Source organism: Leopardus geoffroyi, chromosome D1 (assembly GCF_018350155.1).
Source record: "Leopardus geoffroyi isolate Oge1 chromosome D1, O.geoffroyi_Oge1_pat1.0, whole genome shotgun sequence".
In the NCBI taxonomy this organism is placed as follows: domain Eukaryota; kingdom Metazoa; phylum Chordata; class Mammalia; order Carnivora; family Felidae; genus Leopardus; species Leopardus geoffroyi.
Window position 1 is genome coordinate 19,467,792 of NC_059329.1, and position 21,454 is coordinate 19,489,245.

The window sequence follows — 21,454 nt, forward strand, 5'->3', positions numbered from 1 at the left end:
AAGACAGGTAGGCATCTATCACCATTCCCAGTTCAAGGATGAATACGCCACTTTTGCTTATAAATGGCGGAGCTAGAATGAGAACCCGAATGTTCTGGCTTCTGGCAAGATAATGCAGTGTGTGAGAAGGTCCAAGGAGGGAGGATAAATCACCCAAGGGTTGTAGGAGAAGACTAGAAATGGCAGAATTACTTCTGAGTGGTGTGGCACAAAAAGTGGTTGTGAAAAAGAAGAGTAAAAATGGGTGAAAGGATATGGGGAAACATCTGTAGCTCTGAGGATGCAAACGAAAGACATTCCGGGCAAAAGAGGATGGTGTGGGCAAAGAATACAGGTAGGCAATCAGGGTGTCCATTGGCCGTGGCAAGCAGCACAGAGGGCTGCAGCAGGAAGTTTTTGCTTGGGAGGAAGTATCAGCCAGGGGCGCCTGGGTGGCTCAGTTGTTGGTAAGTGTCTGACTTCGAGTCAGGTCATGATCTCACAGTTCGTGAGTTCAAGCCCCACACTGGGCTCTCTGCTGTTGGTGTGGAGCCTGCCTCCCTCGGATCCTCTGCCACTCCCACCCCCGCCCTTGCCCCTCCCCTGCTTGTCCTCTCTCTCTCTCTCCCTCTCTCTCTTAACAATAAATAAACATTTTTTTTTAATCTTAAAAAAAAAAAAAAGAAATATCAGCCAACGTGGGAAAATCAGGTCATGGGTAGATTGTGAAGCCTTAAATATATGGCTCAGGAGTTTGTGCTTTATTAGGTAGAAGGCAGAGAGATTAGACCTCTACACAGAAAAGTGGTATAAATATTAATTTTAGGAAGGTTAATCTGTTTTTGGATTGGATGCAGGGTGGTCTGGTGGAGAGAAACTCTGGACCAAGGAAACCCATAAGGAGGCCATTTCAGGGGTCTACGTAATAAGATCCTCAGCTAGTGATGGAAAGGGAGAAAAATCAAAGGGAGTTGTTGTCAGAAAATCTGGTTTCAATTCTTTTACTGTATTCATTTCCAAATGGACTGGGGAAAACTAATACGGCCATGTCATTTGATGTATATTTTTATTAATCAAATTTCATAATGGAATACATGCCAGACATTGTATTAAGCATCAGGACACCGGGGTGAAAAAGAAAAGTCCTTGCCTCTGAAAGGCCGGGGGAAAGTTCCAGAAAAAGCAACCAGCTGTCCTGGGGAAGTCAGGGAAGGCTTTATAGGATTGATGCTTGAACTAAGCCTTGAAGCATGCGTAGAAAGTCTGACAGAAAAAAAGGAGTGAGTATGTTTTGTAAAGAAGGAGAGAGTATATGGGAAGATATTAAAGCAGAAACAGCATAGGGAGTTTTAAGAATTCCAAGTAATTTGGTAGGGCTAGAAGAATGGTAAATTTGGTTGGGGTTTTTTTTTTTTTTTCAGCTTTATTGAGATATAATGATTTAAACATTGTGCAAGTGTAAGGTGTACAACGTGATGATCTGATGTATGTATATCGTAAAATGATCACCACCAAAAGGTTAATTAACATATCCATCACCCTTTACAGTTACCTTTTCTGTGTGTGGTGAAAACATTTAAAATCTGCTGTCTTAGCACCTTTCAAGTATACAATAAAGTATTGCTAATTATAGTCACCATGCTGTCTGAACGTTATATCCCCAGAACTTAATCATCTTATACTGGCATTTCATACCGTCTGACTAGCATCCCCCCATTTCCTGCCCTTCACCCCCACTCCTTCAACCACCACACTACTCTGTTCCTATGAGTCCAGCTTTTTTAGATTCTCCGTAGAAGTAAGATCACACGGTTCCAATGGTGAATTTGGGCAAATGAGAGCAAGCAGGAGGAAAATGAGAAGTGGCCTTAGCGTCCACACAAAATTATTGAGACCTGCTTCTGAAAAGGAAGTGGGGCCATCACAGCATTCTAGCCGGGTGATGGCATGATCAGGGTGGTGGCATAGAAGGGTAATTCGGACGAGGCTGTGAAGAAAGGACGAGAGAGGATCAAGGTTGGAGACGGGAAGGCTGTTAGGGGAAATTTACCAGTTTTCCGGGGATAAACAAATGAGAAGGCAGGGCAAGAGAACCAACAGCGATGGGTTGATATTTAGGAGGAAGAACCTTAAGAATGTTCCTTAAGGGACATTCCAAAAGCCACTCATGCATTCATAGAGGACAAACAGCTTCTAACTTGTATGCTGCCTTCAGTTGTTTGCAGTTTCCTGGAATTTCCTGCAATACTGTCTTAAATATCTGGGACCAGACCAGGGTGATCAGCCAGCGCTGCCTGCCGCAGGTAGGGCATGGGGGACAGGTGACAGGCATACTGTGTATTTGTCATTTCTGATAGCCAGCACACTCTCTTGGAACAAGATTAACCTAAAGCAAGACAGATAACACACTATGTATGAGCTTGTTTAAAGGATCCCCCAGACAAGGAAACCACGGCATCTCATAAAAACTCATTCTACAGTCTCACAATTTTGATTATTAAAAAAAAAAATTAATCTCGGGGCGCCTGGGTGGCTCAGTCGGTTAAGCGTCCGACTTCAGCTCAGGTCACGATCTCGCGGTCCGCGAGTTCGAGCCCCGCGTCGGGCTCTGGGCTAATGGCTCAGAGCCTGGAGCCTGCTTCCGATTCTGTGTCTCCCTCTCTCTCTGCCCCTCCCCTGTTCATGCTGTGTCTCTCTCTGTCTCAAAAATAAATAAATGTTAAAAAAAAAATTAATCTCTGAAAATTGTTTTCTCCCCTCAGTCCTCTTCTCCAAAATGAATAATTCTCATTAATTTCATCTTCCCTCTGGGGCCTTATTCTTCTCACATCTGCCCTGGATGTTTACATCTACAACCTGAATCCTTCCTTGCTTCCTAAATCTATCACAATAACCTATGACCAAGATTTATGCTCTGTCACTCTCTGTCCTACTCAATATTGACAATAAGCCTATCAAGACCCTCTATCTCCTTGCTGCCAGCAGCCTCCTTACTCTGTGCTCACCACACATTATTGTGTCCTCTTGCAGTGCTGGCTAACCCCTGTCGAGAATTGGCCCTCTTGCCTTCCCCCTGTAAAATATATCCTTCCCCAATTTCCAAACTGTATTCAAGATGGCGGGAAGACTTTCTGTTGTGATACCTTGCTCAAAAACAGGAGCGCACATGCACACATAACACACACACACACACACACACACCTTTCGGGTGTAGAAAGTAATGGCACTACATTATTAAAGCCACACCCCTTCTGCATTTATGCATACAATAAAGGACAGGATAGCTTAATGGTTAAGAGCTTGACATCTAGAGCCAGACTGCCTGGATTATAATCCCAGATCTGCCATTTATGGGGCCAGTGATTTACAATTGCCATGATTCCGTTTCTTCAGGTGTATAAGGGAGATCATAAAAGTACAGTAGCTACCCCATTGGCTTATTGTGAAAATTGAATGAGTTAATATATGCGAAATGCTTGGAACAGTGCCGGGCACATGACGAGCTCTATATAAATGTTAGCTACTATTATTGTTGTTGTTACAGTGCAGTGGTTAAGAGCAGAGTGCTGGAGCTTTCTGAATCTCAGTTTCTTTATTTAAAAAAATGGGTGAGATGGGGCATCTGGGTGGCTAAAGTCGGTTGAGCGTTTGACTTCAGCTCAGGTCATGATCTCACAGTTCGTGGGTTCGAGCCCTGCATTGGGCTCTGGACTGACAGCTCAAAGCCCGGAGCCTGCTTTGGATTCTACGTCTTCCTCTCTCTCTGCCCCTCCCCTGCTCATGTCCTGTCTCTCTCAAAAATAAATAAACATCAAAAAAATTTTTTAACTTAAAAAAAAGGGTGGGAAAATACCTATTTTATAAGATTGCATGAGGAGGCACTGAAAATGCATAAAGACTTAGCACGTAATAAATTAATAGGCTATAACAACAATCATGTTGTTATTATAACTCAATGCTCTCTAGGAACTAAATGAACTTGTATTTATTTTGTAAAGAGTCTGGAACCTCAGAGACCCTCTACTCCAGTGTCTTCACTTTACAGAGGGTCTGCCGGAGAGAAGGCTGACGTGACCCCGGAAGGCAGATCCTCTTTCCACCAGATCCCACAGCATTTGCTGTTTGCTTTTCTTCTCCTCTGCATACCACGTAATCCCTTCCAAACCATACAGTGCACCGAAACCAAAACTAGTTCTCCATACCTTTGAAGTTCTTGGGGTCCCTGTCCATATCCCAAACTCTCTGGCCACCCCCAAAAGACCCAGAACCGCGCTGAGTGGACAGCATAAGCTCAAGCCGTGCGATCGCCTGTCTAAAGTTTTCAAGTTCTTCACCTTTGAAGTCTTGCCATACAGGGGTGGCTATCTGTAATGAAAATGTCTGCTTTATCTATGATGAAAACAATTGACTCAGCTCTTAGTGCAGCGTTTGGCATTCTCTATGTTCCGGCTAGTATTTTTCCATGAGCCTCATACCCTATCACGTCTGAAGCCGTGAAAAGACACAGACAATGATGTTAAGGGCAAGTGAGGGCTGGTTTCATGTCTTACTTATCCCAAAGAGTTTCCCTCGACGGCTATACATTGAGTGGAAGCAATTTAAAGTAAAGATCCGTTTCAGTCATTGAATAGTGAGTCCAAACAAACTTTGCAGGTCACAGCCTTTGAGCCTAATGAGATCCTTCTTGAGCAGACTTTCCATTTCTTCCAGTGCCCCCTCCATACCTTGGCATTATGCAGAGACCGCATTTTATTCTTCTCTTCTGTTCCCTTCCCCTCTCAGTCTCTCTCCATTCTATCCTTTGCTTTTTTCCTTCCCTCCTTCCCTTCCTTCTCCCGTGCCTGCCTTCACGATGTCATGTTTTCCCCAAATGACAGTGAATAGCGGCATCTCCTTACGAGTGTGAAGTTTTTTCAAGTACTTGGACATATTTCGACATGTTTCCTTGGTTTTCTCGCTGGATCTTTCACATCAGCCCCCATGAAATAAGGCCGAGTGGTCATTTTTACAACTACTAAAAGGAAACCCAAGGAGGTCACACAATGAGTTAGTAACAAAGCTAGGAAAAGGACCCATGTCATGGATTCATTGGTTCGCCCATTCATTCACTTATCCATGTTGAGATATCTGTGACGTAAAATTATGGATCTTCCTAGGAAGCCAGACTCTGTCCAGGTCGGATTTCTACACCAGCGGTGCTCACCAGCAGTGGATGCTTCTAGACCCCCAGCACCAGGAAGTCAGCTCGGTGGGATGGGGCCTTTTTGTCCCAGTTACTAGAAAACGCTAAGAGAATGTCTAGGAAAGCGCAAAGTGCTTCCGAGAGAACACCAGACTTTCCATTTCTATCTTCATCCCTTGGTGTCATCTTCATCCTTTGGGCTCATCAAGCCCGTCCTCCATTTCTCCCCATAGTTCCTAGATATGTTCAACTATAGTATGTATGACATCTCGGTCCATTTTCTTGTGTACATGTTTACCCGGAACAGCTAAACTCTTAGCGCTTGAATATCAAGACTGAGCTCAGTACCCCACACACTATGAGCACCTAGACGGTGTATTCGATGAGTAAGTGGGTTAACTGATGAATTAATGCACTGCGGTACTGTACCATACTTCCTCCAGGACACAATGGAACCTGGAAGCCAAAATGTTAGCTCACTGACTGCAGTATCCTCTTTCCTGCTGGCCCTGAAGTCTAGACTGAGTGACAATGGGGCTGATTTTCATCATCAGACTTAGTAAGGGACTCGATGTGGCAATAGCAGAGGAGGGTTTGATGTTTGGCTCTTTGCTGATGCGGAGACAAAGAGGCAAAGGGAAATAGTTCTTATCAGGGTATTTCATTATCTAGACTTTGTCAGGACGTGCATTATCCTTCCACATATCTCTGCATGCTTCCAAAATGTTCAGAGTAACAGCTTTCCACTTAGGAAATCTGAGAATGCTTAATGACTTTCTTTGGTCTGAAAGAATTAGCATTGCTTCTAAAGGAAATTAACTTCCTCTAAAAAGAACATCTTTTACACCGGGGGAATCTGTCCCCACACTTAGGCCAATGTTTATGAAGAATCATCAAGCTAGAAATAACTTCTGGACCAGAGAGAAGGAAGGATGGTACGTGGGACTTGGGACTGAGGCTTTGCCAATGAACCCTTCAGCCTCCTTCCATTTCTTCTGGCTCTCAATTCAATAATTTGAAGTGTTGGCAAAGAGGCTGCTGGATGTACAGAAAGACACCTTACATGTCAGCCGGTGAAGCTTTCCTCCACTCTGAACACAATGAAATATGTGACTTACCACAGACACAGGCTGCAGGGCTGAAGAGAAAGGATGTTATAACTCCCTAAGACAGTCCCGAGACGAGCAGGAAGCAGGGAGATAAATGCTAGAGAATGCAAATAAGATCGCCTGTGTGTTGAAGCCCTGGGAGAACAGGAAGGGATATGAATTATAATTTTTTTTGGCTTAATGCACAAATCTCTCCAGATGAGGCAGCCCTGAGACATTTCCACAAGCTAGTGAAGGGGAAAATAAAAAAAGCAACTTTTGCGGAAACCCACAAGTGAATACTTGCTCTTGCTCAATTTCAATCTGTTTCTTTAGGAACTTTTTCCCATAAACACAGGCCTGGGAGCTGAGCAGTACGTGCACAGGGCCCATCTTCCAAGGGCTCAGAGACAGACCTCCATGTTCCATACTCAAGCCAAGGAAAACAGACTGAGAAAATGATCACCTCCAAGGAGCTGCTTTCCATCATCTGCACTTTATATAAGGGGGAAACATGCATTCACAAAACCCCAGGGACCCAGATTGTATATTGACATCTTCCTTTGCTGAGGCCAGGAAGAGTTAATCAGGTTTTGTTGAGCCACAATTGGACTTCAAGCCCAGGTAGAGATGCAAGAAAGTTCTAGGCACTCCCTATATTCAAAAAGATTGTCTTGTTGTATGCTTAACGTTGGCACAGAGTTCCCATCAGCCCAAGGCCCGAAGATGACATCCCTACAACAGATTATTCAAAGTGCAAACAACTTTGCCAGTTGAAATGCCAGAATCCTTGAAATTGAGGAGTAATGGATCGTAGAGACAATTCCAGAGCTGGAAAGGGCTTTAGGAAAGGATCTAATGACACCTAAAGCATAAGCAACAAAATAAAAAACGAGTGGGGCTACATCAACTGCAAAGCTTCTGCACAGCAAAGGAAACCATCCACAAAGCAAAGACAACCTACAAAGTGGCAAAGAATATTTGCAAGCCATATATCTGATAAGGGGTTAATACCCAAAATATATAAAGAACTCCTACACCACAATAGCCAAACAAACAACGAATTACAAAATGGACAAAGGACCTTTGTGTGACTTCTCCAAAGAAGACACACAAAAGGCCAACAGGTACATAAAGATACTCAAGATGACTAGTCTTTAGGGAAATGCAAATCACCATGAGATCTCACCTCACACATGCTACAATGGCCATCATCAAAAAGACAAGATAAAAAATGCTGGTGTGAACGTGGAGAAAAGAAAACCCTGTGTGCTATTGGTGGGAATGCCAATTGTTACAGCCCCTGTGGAAAGCAGTATGGAGGTTCCTCAAAAAATTAAAAATAGAACTACTGTATAATCTAGCCATTCTACTTTTGGAAATATATCCAAAGGAAACAAAAATACTCACTCAAAAAGATATCTGCACCGCCATAGCAGCATTTACCCACAACATGGAAACCTAAATGCGTATCGATGGATGAATAAAGAAGTTGTGATGTGTGTGTGTGTGTGTGTGTGTATATACATACACATATACACATATATATGTACATATATATACATGTACATACATATATACATACATATATATACATATACACATATATACATGTATACATGTATATGTACATATATACATATGTGTGCATATACATATGTGCGCATATATACATGTACGTGTACGTGTATACATGCATATGTACACATATATACATATATACGTATATATGTATATACATGTACATATATGCATATATGTATATATACGTATATATGTATATATGTACGTATGCGTACATATACACATATACATATGTACACATACACATATACATGCACATATACATATATATGTATATACATGTGTATATATGTACATACGTACATGTATGTACGTATGTACATATATACGTATATATATACACACACTATTATATATGAAATATATATATGGAATGGATTTATATAATATATATGGAATATATATGGAATGGATATATTACTATATATAATATATACTATATAATATATATGGAATGTAACTATATATACAATGGAATGGATAAAGTTGTTATACACACACACACACACACACACACACATGTATATGGAACTTGAAGGCATTACACTAAGTGAAATAAGTCAGGCAAAGACAAATACTGTATGATCTCACTTATACGTAGAATAAAAAAAAAAGCTCATAGAAAAATAAATCAGACTGTGTTTCCCAGAGGTGGCAGTGGGGGAAGGGGGAATTGGAGGAACGTGGCCAAAAGGTACAAAGTTCCAGTTATAAGATAAATAAGTACTGGGGATGTCATGTACAACAAACAAGACAAGTTCAGGTAACACTGCTATATGACATACAGAACAGTTGGTAAGAGAGTAAAACCTGAGCGTTGTCATCACAAGGAGAATCTTTTTCCTTTAGTATTTGTTTCTTACTTTTTGTTTCTGTTGCACCTATATAAGAAGATGGAAGTTAACTGAACCTACTGTGGTAATCATTTCAAAATATATATAAATCAAATTATCATGCTGCACACCTTAAACTTATACAGTGATGTATGTCAATTATTTCTCAGCAAAACTGGGGCATGGGGGGGGGGGCGGAGGAAAAACAAATGAAATGTTCCAGGTCAGCACACGGCATTTTGCTGACATCGTATGTAAGCAATGTCCACCCAAGAACTGGCAGTGGTCTAATTTTAATTGTCCTTCACAGTGTGAAATTAAGACTTAGAAAGTCACTTTCTTTACTGCGATCTTGGGCGCAATGTGCATCTTTCCTTAGATAAGCATAGCTTTAAAAAGTTCACACAATTGAGGGGCACCTGGGTAGCTCAGTCAGTTAAGCATCAGACTTTGGCTCAGGTCATGATCTCACAGTTCGTAGGTTTGAGCCCCGTGTCGGGCTCTGTGCTGACAGCTCAGAGCCTGGAGCCTGCTTTGGATTCTGTGCCTCCCCCCTTCTCTGCCCCTCCCCTGCTCGTGCTCTGTCTCCCTCTGCCTCTCAGCAATAAATAAATGTTAAAAAAAAAAAATTAAGACAGTTTACACAATTCAGATTGTTCAACTCAACTGAATAGGTTTTGATACAAAGTTACATTTATAGCTATTAATCCTTTTTTTCTTGATTTCATACAGAATAGTTCAAATAAGACCCAATAGAAAAGTTTTAAAAATAAATAAATAAAATGATGTTTGCTGTAAATGAATACTCCATTCTGTAAGAAAACACTAAGAAAATGTTCTTTGGAAGGTCATAGTATACACAAGTAATAAAAGAGAAGGGAACAATTTTATAAGAGACATGGAAAATTGATTGTCAAAGTATATTTGAAACCTTCCTTAACTTTAGGATAATATCAAACAGAACATCTCCTCCGTGATGATACTAATCTCTTTTTAAAAGAATCAAAGTAAAATTCCATTAATTTGGGTCACACTAATTCAAATTGAGGATGATTCAAACCAGACAGCTAAACTTACTTTTATATTGCCAAATCTCTTGAAAAGTCAATTAGAAGCTTCTGCACAGCAAAGGAAACCATCAACAAAAGAGCAAACAGAACCTAAGGAGTGGGAAAAAATATTTGCAAACCATACCCAGAAAGGGGTTAATATCCAAAATACACACGGAAATCATACAACTCAATAGTAAAAGCCCAAGTAAACCAATTAAAAAATGGTCAAAGGAACTGAATAGTAGTTCTTCCAAAGAAGACAAACAAACAGGCAACAGATACATGAAAAGGTACTCGACGTCATTAGTCTGGAGGGAAATGCAAGCCAAAAGCTAATGAAATGTCATCTTTCACCTGTTGGAATGACTACCAACAAAAAGACAGAAGATAACAAATGCTATGAGCGTGTGGAGAAAAAGGAACCTTGGGCACTGTTGGTGGGAGTAAATGGGTACGGCCATTATGGAAAACAATATGGAGTTTCCCTAGGAAATTAAAACTCGGGGGACCTGGGTGGCTCATTCGGTTAAGCATCCAACTCTTGGTTTTAGTTCAGGTCATGATCTCTTTCACAGTTGGTGGGTTCGAGCCCTGCGTCAGGCTCTATGTTGACAGCTCGGAGCCTGGAGCCTGCTTCGGATTCTGTGTCTCCTCCTCCCTGCCCCTCCCCTGCTCGTGCTCTGTCTCTATCTCTCAAAAATAAATATATGTTAAAAAGATTTTTATATAAAAAGGAGGAGGCCCTGCTGTTTGCAACAACCATGATGAACCTGGAGGGTAGTGGAATCTAAAAACAAAAAACAAGCCAAAAAAAAAAAAAAAAACCCAAAAAACAAAACACTCAAAGAAACAGAGTAGAATGGTGTCGTGAAGGACTGGGGGAGGTGAGGGAAATAGGGAAATACTGTATTATAGAACTGAGATTTGCAAAAAGATTACAACCTAAGTGTTCTCAATACTCACACAAATAAGGTAAATATGTGAGGTAACGTGTTACTCAGCTCGATGGTGGGAACCTTTTCACGATGTATGTTTGTCAAATCATCAGGTTACATACTTTGAGGATGTTATCATTTTTATTGGTCAAAAGTCAATTAGTACAAAGAAGAAAAAAACAAAACCCTAATCGGGTTAAAGCACTTTAGCAGCACCAATTACATACAAATAAATGTCGTGTCATACATTTCCTTATCCATTCATGAAAAGTGACATGAAACTCGCAAATGGCGGTGCTTTGCTAATTCTAAATAACAGCACAGAGGGGAGCAGACAGCTTTGTTCTAGGAAGACCAGATTCCAGCATTTCTTGGGCCATGTACCAGCTGCACACTCTTGGAGAAAATTCCTTGATGTCCCTGGGTCTCCATTTCTCTGGGAAAAGACACTTTAGTCTTATGTTACCCAGGGACCTGAGACCTTCTTGAGCCTTTCAGCTTTTAGGTCTCTGGTACAAATTTCCTGCGAATACCAAAAATGTATTTCTTTTACATCCCTTCTTTGGGTCAAATTTCATATTCGTTTCGATTGACCTTCCCACCAATTAATTCAACCTAACAAGATTTTGTTGTAATAACATACACATCTTTCAGGCTGCAAATTGAGGCATACATTGACGAAAAGAATGTATTTATCTTTGGTGCTGCTCTGAGCACAAACAGACCGGCAAAGCAAACACAGTTTGATGAGGATGACGTTCTTTCTTCCCCCCCTTCTTCATTTCTGTGGCAATCTCTGCCATTTGGAATCGAGCGGGTCCTCATAGTCGCGGGATGACATTTCTTCCTGGTTAGTACTTGCCTCTTTGCTATTTCATAACCAACTTACAGTTTACATTTGAGAAACGTCTTCATAACTCAGTGCCCATATGAATAATTCAAGCGCAACTCTATGCTCCAAAAGCTCATATACCAGAGTAAGATTTACTATAGGTTAAAGCAGGTTTCCTGTGTATATAAATGGTATATGGTGATAGTCTCACTTGAACCAGGAAAATTGATGCCATAATATCACTTACTTCTCAGAGAGGAGAGCCTCTACATCCAGTGAATTATAGTGTAAATAAGGGAAAAAATGGGATTTGAACCATAAAAATATTTTTGAGATCTAGTTGCCAACTACTACCTGAATTTGGTAACTCTATGGCTTTGGGCTAATTACTTAAACTCTCTGAGCTTCGGCTTCTTTATGAAGTGGGCATAATTATACCCAACTCGCAATGAAATTAGGGACTAAATGAGATAATAGATCAGACAGTGCTTAGCACATGATCTATCCCAGAGGAACCCAGAAACCCAAAGAATACACAGATATTCATCTTTACCTATGATGGGCAGGACATGAACCTCAAGTAAGCGTTTCTATGAAGAGAGATATTTTTAGAAAGTTTTTCTTTAATGGAATCAGAAGAATTGAAAACACACAAAGCATAGAGACGAGGAAACAAGTTTTCTGTTTTTAGCCCTGGCTGTTGGTATTTGTTTCATTCCCTCTACTTGATTGTTGGCTTTAAAAGGGTAGGGGCGCCTGGGTGGCGCAGTCGGTTAAGCGTCCGACTTCAGCCAGGTCACGATCTCGCGGTCCGTGAGTTCGAGCCCCGCGTCAGGCTCTGGGCTGATGGCTCAGAGCCTGGAGCCTGTTTCCGATTCTGTGTCTCCCTCTCTCTCTGCCCCTCCCCCGTTCATGCTCTGTCTCTCTCTGTCCCAAAAATAAATAAACGTTGAAAAAAAAATTTTTTTTAAATAAATAAATAAATAAAAAATAAAATAAAAGGGCAGTCACAGAGTGTTATCTTTGTCCCCTGGTGCACCTTGCAAAATCCTTACATATAATATGTGCTATGTGAATATTTGTTGAGCGGAATTTATCTTAGAAATCTTCTGTCCATCGAGACTTAGATTGCTTTTAACCGATAACGGTATTTAGATACAAAATAGTCAACTTCCATGACCCTAGATGGGTCAGCAGACCAGACACTGCACAAGGAAAGTACTGGACGTCTGTGAATCCCAACTAGAATAATCCTATATCTTGGCCCTGTAAAAATACCTGTCCCTACACAGAAAGAAAGGCTAGAGTTCTGAGGGCATGTGGAGGTTTGCTATTTGGTCTCCCCCCAGCTCACAGTGGGCACTCCATTCGCTGGTGACAAAAGACTGAAACTAATTTATTACAGAATTCTGAGCCACCAACCACTTTAAAGAGTCACGAAACCCATATCTTCCTTTGGCCTATCAAGCACCCACTTCCCGGGGGAAGAGCTTCCACCCTTAGCCAACCAAGTACCCTTTCTTCTTCAAGTGTCATCAGAACTGATATTGACGAAATTTTGATGATGTTTGAAGATCACGCATTGATTCAATATAGATTGGAGTGACTACTGCATGCCAGGCAATGTTCTAGATGCTGGGGATTGTTGTAGTATGAACACACACACACACACACACACACACACACACACCCATCAGGCCCTCTTGTATTGTACATTCTAGCAGAGCAGGGACAAACAGTGAATAAATAAGTTGAATATGTAGTAAGTCTGATGGTGAGAAGTATTTGGAGAAAAATAAAGAAGGGAAGAGGGACCAGAAAAGCCAATGGGAAATGAACTTTTGCAAATGGCAACATTACAGCAAGAAATAACAAAAGCACTGGACCTCTAAGCATATGTGTTACATATATATATGTATATATTCATATATATGTATATTCATATATATTCATATATATGTATATATATGTATATGTGTATATATGTGTATATATATGTGTGTGTATATATGTATGTATACATATATGTGTATATATGTATGTGTATATATGTATATGTGTATATGTGTATATATGTACGTATACATATATGTGTATATATGTATACCTACATATGTATACATATGTGTATATGTGTGTGTACATGTATGTGTATATATGTGTATATATGTATATGTGTATATATGTGTGTATATATGTATATATACATATACATATATATGTATATACAAATATATGTATATACATGTATATACATATATATGTATATATTCATATATTCATATATGTATATGTGTATATATGTGTGTATATATGTATACATACACATACATGTATATGTATATACATGTATATACATATGTATGTATATACATGTATATACATATATATGTATGTGTGTATATATGTGTATATATGTATATGTGTACATATGTGTGTGTATATGTATATACATACATATACATGTATATGTATATACATGTATATACATATATATGTATATATTCATATATTCATATATATACATGTGTCTGGTGTATGGACTGGACACACACACACACACACATATATATACACACACACATATATATACACAGCATTATATATGTATAAAGGTCCAGTCTATACACCATACACATGTATATATATGAATTTATATAGACTATTCTTTGTATACATATATATTTATAAAATAAGCCCATGGTGATTATTATAATAATAATTATTTTTCTATTAAAATCTTTCCAGAAGGTGTAACAACTAAGCGTAGATACAACGACAAGCAGAAGCCAGACTAATGACAACACCTAACACTTGCCGAATATGAGGCATTCTACCAAGCAATTCCGTGTTTCCATGTTAATCTTCACAAGACTAAGAAAGAATTCGTGTTCTCTTTTAACCAATAAGGATAAGAGAACAGCACCATGAAGCCATCGGCCTGAAGTCACAGAATTAGTGGCACAGTTAGATGTGACTCTAGGCCCCAGGCGCTTGATACCTTTGCCCCAAAATCATCCTTATTTGAGAGATTTAAATACCCATCTCCAAGAAATATGAGAAACCCCCCATTTTCCACAAGATAGAGTATACCTTTGATGTTCCACTTACGGAGAAAATCCCATCACTTCACTCTAAATTACAGTAAATTACAAGTGTATCTTTCTGGGGTGAGAGCGTACAGCATGGCACTGTTTTGAATTCTTCCTTAAGCTTCTCTGTGCAGAAAAACCAAAAATCTGTTGTCATTTATGAAGAAGAGACAAGACAGACCTGAAGAGTAAATGAACAGTGGGCTCAAGAGGAAAGAAACACAAGGTAGATTAGATGAAGGTCACTGGCAAAGATTTGGGGAAGACTGTAAGCCAAGACTGTCCTCTGCTCCCTGCAGAGGACACCCTAAATTCTGGACCAGCCACTTGGAAATGAGAGTTGGGGTCCTAGGGAAGACGGAGTGAACGTATGTGGGCTGGTACAAATTTACCCCTATTTGTAGTGGCAAATAGAAAAGTGAAACGCTTAAATTCCATGCTATGGCCAGGTACTTTAATTACATTTTAATTATTTAGACCCTGCTTTGTTCCAGAAATGATAAGACAAGCTAGATGTAGAAGAGAGAAAAGAAGAAAAATAAGGATGCTTCCATAAAACGGAGACAGGAAAGAAGCCAATGCAAAAAGACATACGTGAAAGATCTCTACATCTGCAGGGGACACGGTGGGGGAGGTGGGGTTCAAGTTTTGCTCTAAACTGGCTGGCTGTCAATCAAAGAGGAAAACCTGATCAGCTATACAACTCACAGTATCCAGAAGACAGAATATCTTGGTAGTCTCCGTATACAAGGAATTGTTATTAAAGATGCCTCTTCTCCCCACAGAGCGAACCTCTCCAGCTGCAACAGAAGGCAGGAGAGGGTGAGCCCTGTTCTTCACGAAAAAGAAGATAGGATGGGGTGAAAAGAACGTGAGTTCCTTCCCTTCCAGATGATTCTGTTTGTTACAAGGATTAAATGGCGCCATGTTTGTGGGTGGTATCTGACCCATGGGAGAGGCTCAACAAAATGGTGTCCTTGATCACGAGGATGAAGCTAGAGAATATGAGATAGGTCAGGGGGGACTACTCGGGAGGCTCCCAGCTCACTCGTCGTTAAGTAATCTTGGCAAAGCCGCCCTATCCCTGAGCCTCATCTATAATAGTGGGACAACGTGATCGACTTCACGGGCTTAACGTAAAAATTAAATGCGTCCAAAAATGTTTTAAATGAAGGAATGTTCCACAAGGAGGGAACCACTGGCCGGCAATCACGCTAAGGCAGCGAGGACAGAGCCACACACACACACTGGTCCCTAGGGAATGCTTTCTTGCCATGGTGATGAAGAGCGGTTGAGGTAAGACCTCTCTCCCTTTGCACTCTCTGCCCTGTCACCTGAAGACCTTCATCCACACGTCTCCCCCTGCTTTGACTAATCTTCCTCCACCGCCACCCTTCACCTGAAACCACCTACTCACCGCTCAGGGCTCAGCCTCAGACTCCCTTTTCCCAGAAGTCTTCCCTGCCTTTCCCAACTGGGCTCCATGCATTCCGATCCAGCTGCCCGAATTGTGTCTGGTGAGAACACGGTCTTATACTATTCAGTTTTCTTGTGCAGACCCATCCACGGGGCTGCAAACTCCTCGAAAGGAGGGAACTCGTCTCTTCCCTCTCAACTGTGGCTGGAGCCCTGTTCCAGCACACAGAAGGCACTCGGCAAACACTGAGTTGTGTTGTGAGATAACGAATGTGGATTCAACACCTAGAAGGCTGGTCACGTGGCACTCGTTTTTCTTGGGGGGCTACGATGCTTAGCTGATTGTCGTCCTTTCTTGCACCAGCACGGTAGCGTCCAGGGCCTCTACTGGAATTATCAAGTGCTGGAAATTAATGGCTAAACCTACACTCGTTCAAGATTCAAAGCCCTCTTCTAGAAAGCTTAGCAACATAAAAAAAAAAAAAAAAAAAAAAAGGAGTTTAGATTTGAATTTTTCATCCCAGAGCATTTAGAAGGGATCGATAAATCAGTTCAACAAACATTTACCTTGAATCAAGTCCTTTTGCTTCAAGTTTTTTACATCTTTGTACAGTTCCAAAGAAATGTAATCCCTTATAGTCTCCCTTCATTTGTTCATAAAGCATTCATATGCTGGTTTCAATGAGCTTTTTAAGATGAAAAAAATTGCCCTTTCATTGAATAAGTTGAAAGCAGTTTTTCCTCTTAAATATGGAGGTCGTTTTTTACTGACTGGATATGTTAACACACCAAGATATTGCTGCCTCCTAATGCCAATATTGTTGCCTATGACTTGGGAGTATCAGATTTGACTAAATTCACTTTCCTATTATCTATCTATATTTTTAGGATACATCTAAGATTGCAGTGGGCCATTCCAAACTACTCAGCAAGTCAGCTATGTCAGCTTTCGGACAACAGTGAAATTTTCAGCAAATAGTGAAAAGCGAGTCAAGTTTTGGTCATGTACAGCAACCAAGAGCCGCTGAATGGAAAAATAAAATCATGTGGGCTACTCAGTAGTGCAGCTAACACCCAACATATGACCTTTCTTCACAGCCTTATAAATATCTTCTGCATCACAAGGACTGCCAGAATTGACGAGACTTTAAAACAAAGCTCTTTATAGACAATGAGCTATTATCCTCTAGGACGTAGCAAACTGGCTGTCAGCCAACCTTATATTGGGATACTCCTGGAAGGATAAAATATGACAGTTAATTGGTCTATGTGAGAAGAGTAAAATATCTTAAACAAAAATATAGCCCATGCCAGTCAAATGTTATAGAAAGAGTATTTTCTCAGGAAGTCATGTCCACAGTATCAGACAGATAGAAACACAATATCTTACATAATAGCTAGTAATGTATTTCCTTTGGTATTATGTCTCTCTCTCTCTCTCTCTCTCTCTCTCCCTTTACTTACTAGCTATGAACGTGTACAATTCCTTCAACTGAACCAATCTTTCAGGGATCCCCAAACCACAGCAGTTGATAGGTAAGAGATCCAATCTCATATATTCCTAGAATAAATTCCCTAAGGATTCTGTCCACTACCCCCACTGAGACTTCCATGCCTATTTCTTATGAATCAGGAGCTAAATTACTATTCTGCAGTTGGGTTTGAGCACACACACACACGCAGACACGCACATGCATGCGTGCACACACACACACACACACACACACACACACACACCTCAAAAGAGTATCTACAGTTTACCTGATTAAGGAATAACTTGTATAGTTTCCTGAATCTGCCCTAAAGGAGTGGAGTAAAATATCACTTGAATGAGCAGTGTCATGGAAAAGGTTCTAGAAGCCAAAGAAGGATTACCTGGAAGCTTAGTGATCAAACTGAACAAGAGAAACAAAAGAAAAGCCAGAAGGAAACCCTACTTACAGAAGGTGAATAGTGTGCTCGCTCAGTAGAGGAAGAGCACAGATATGGGTAGCAAGGTCAATGGGGAAGATGAGGCAAGGGTTAGGAAGTGTTGAACTGTCAATCCTCGAACGGCCAGTTGCGGACATGTGGTGAGGTGTTCCTTGGAGGAAAGTCCCATACATCTCACTGGGCATTGGTGGAGAAGAGTATTCCTAAGGCAGGCCATCTAGTTAGAACATACTCCTTCGTCCCTGACACAGGGAGGACTCCGTGTGTGGTCACCTGTTGTCACTGTGAGTCTGTGCTGGATGGCATGGTCCCTGCATCACGTTCCAACTGGAAAAGTCCTCTTCTACTTGCAAGTTCAGACTTGCTGCTCTTCTCATTCAGCCCGCGCTGCCTCATCTGGCAAACAGATCAATATCTAACCTCCCTAGAGACCAAGGCCAGATACCAGGTTGAGGAACCATAGGAAGCATGGAGTTCAAGGCTGCCATGCCCCCTTTGGCGAGGGACTGGGATCAAACCAGAACAAAAACCAGCTGAGAGCAGCTAATAATGTGTTTCCGGTGGGTGTTAAGCCTGGATGAAGAGGCAGAGGCAAGGAAGGTCTATAGCGGGGGACACGGAGTGTTCAGTAGGGTGGGCATGGTAAGGATGTCAAAGAGAGAGACATTTTTTACTTCCAATCATTCTACTGTACGCTTTCAAAAAACCTGAACATCACAGAGTTATCGATTATGGATAGGTATCTTCTGATTTGCAATCTGCTACAGGATAATGTTTTCCTAATTTGAAGAATATTCTTATTGGCTCAGAGAAACAAGATAATGGGTTTAATTTTCTGTACTTCCAATGGTCCCAGTTATTTCCAGTAAGGAATCCTAAATTAACCCAGGAGACATTCCAGGGTTTCTTTCGTTGGTAGCTATTCCCTTCCACAGGCATTTGTTTCCCCAATAAGTCATGAGCTCTCTAACACCCAGGCACTTTACTTCTCTAAGCCCTTCTGGACTCAAAGACTTCTCAGATCCCTCCCCTCCAGCAAGCCATACATCTGGGAATATACTCTGTGTTTGGCCCGAGTATGTCTTTACGTAGGTATTTTATCTATCTTACTACAATAACAAGCACACGCCCCAGATGGGAAAACTATGCTGTGAAAAAACAAGGCTCTGTCAGCACAATGTCTGGGTGTGGCGAAAACAGGCAACCAGATTGTGTGCAAGTCAAAAAAAAATTAGAAAAAAAAAGCGTTTTCTGATAAATAGCTCAAGCTAATGGAATACAGTTAAGAAAGAGAGCGTATCAGATATTCCATCGATTCAAATCTGTTATCACGTGGCTCAGACAGGGTAGAAAATATAAAATAAAATACGATGCTCCCAGAGTGACTACGTAGTAAAGCCTCGCTAATGTTACGGAGCCCACATTCTCGTGTAGGTGGTTTTTCAATTTTCTCAACCCCGTAACATGTGGTCAAAACACTTCACTGCTTAGTCCTCTCGCTCCAAAATGAAATTCTGCATTATTCTGGAATGTGTTGTTTGCATTTGAGTAAATTCTGAGCCATCAAACGATTAGATTTGGATAAAATAAGAAGGGAAAAGAAACATCCCTCCTAATTATTTCCACTCTAGATGTGTCAAAAAGATAGTTGCAAAGAACATGGAAAATTTCATAATCCCCACTGTTACATAAACATTTTCTCATAGCTTGTTTCAGAGTTTGGAAGTGAACAGAAACTACTTCTCAGCCCCATTACATGATGGAAGAATCGCAGGCCCAAAGAAGTCAAGTAACTTGACCATCGTCCCGCAGCTCAAAACAGGGGCTTGGTTCTCTGGCTCTAGGTTTCTCTAAGACTATTCTGTCTGGCTTGACTCTTGTTTGGAATAAAATGCTAGGCAACAGAGCCCCCACAGGCAGCCTGTTGGCAGAAACCTGCTCCTGTTGGGGGTGAAAGTGTTGAACCCCAATTGCTAAGAATAGCTCAAAGCACCTTGGAAGGAGTGCTGGTTTCTAAAGAAATCCCCGCTTGGAGAATGTTCCTCCTTCTCCCCGGCCCATCTGTCGTTATGTGTCTCGGGCTATGCATCAGAGATCGTGCAATATATGGAAACATATTGAATGTATTATATATGTCAGAGTCGTCTTCTCTCATATTTCCATTAAAAGCTCTCAGCTATGCCAAAACTTTCTCATTCCCAAATGAGGTACATTTCAGTAAATGAGATGATGGATAGAACTTAAAGAATCCTCTAAGGAAGAGACAGAGCTACAAAAAAGACAGGGAGAACTTGCCAAAAAAGAAAAAAAAAATTACAGGCAATCTTAGAAGAATGGCTTTATTTCTCTGGTGATATACGGTCTTTTAAGGTATAAAAAACAAAAAACAAAAAAAAACAAAAAAAAAACAAAAAAACCCTGCGATGTACAATTTCAATTCATGTCACTTTCCTCGCTCCTTTTTCTAAACTAGACCACAAAGATCAGAGGACCAAAGGGTGGACGGAAGTGAGTCTATGTGGGCACGTGGGAGTGTGGCCATTACGTGCATGGACGCTTTCATGATGGTGGGATCCTGTCTATTGGAAGGAATGGAAAGATTCAACAAACGTTCACTTCCAAATCTTTTTCAGCCTTAACTAACGGCCTCAGAGTTTTACGATATACATTTAAGCTTCAAAGAAAGTTTTTGCTTTGGGGAAGACCATTCTCCAACAAATACAGAGTTTTTTATTCACTGAATTCCCACTCAGTTTGGGACGCAATGTGAGGGACTGGAAAACCAGTTGTGACCGAGAGAGACCCAGTCCTGCCCTCATGGGGATTATATTCTACTGAGAAAGCCTCCTGGAGATCATGTCTTCAGGCCAGTTTGTAACATATCTGTCAACGAGATCCTGTCCTAGAGACGGGATGTAGTAGCTGGCCTACTCACATCTCTCGGTCTCTAGATCACCTCAACACCCACCACGTGGAACCTTCCCGAGGCCTGAGTCTCTCTGTGACAACCCAACTGCCAGAAAAGAGCAGCATAAACTATGTGGGTCATTCCTCTTCCCATTCACCTGAAATGGCTCTTGCCACAAATGCCTTAGTAATTACTAACCCCTGGTTACTGTGCAGTTTTTCTCTGGCTTGATCTTACTCCGTCACCCTCTAATGACACCTTCCTTTGCATACACCCAGCACTGTGGTGTACCTCCACTGAGTACATGCTCAGTAAATACAATTTAGGATCCAAAACTTAGATGACACAAAGAAACAGAAATGGCAGCTTTTATATTCGAGATGTGAGATGTGCTCCATTTTTTAAACCGTCCCTTATTCTGGATGGTACAACTAACACTATGAAAACAAACGCATGCGACACGCTGTTACACGAGCAATCGCTTTGTTACTCTGGAACTCTCCACTCTGCTCATTTGATGACTCTTTACCCTCCACCTTGATCCTCGAATTCAATGGCTTTCTACTGGAGATGTCACCACTGCTCCTTTGAGCATATCAACGTGTGTGGTTTGCTTACCGA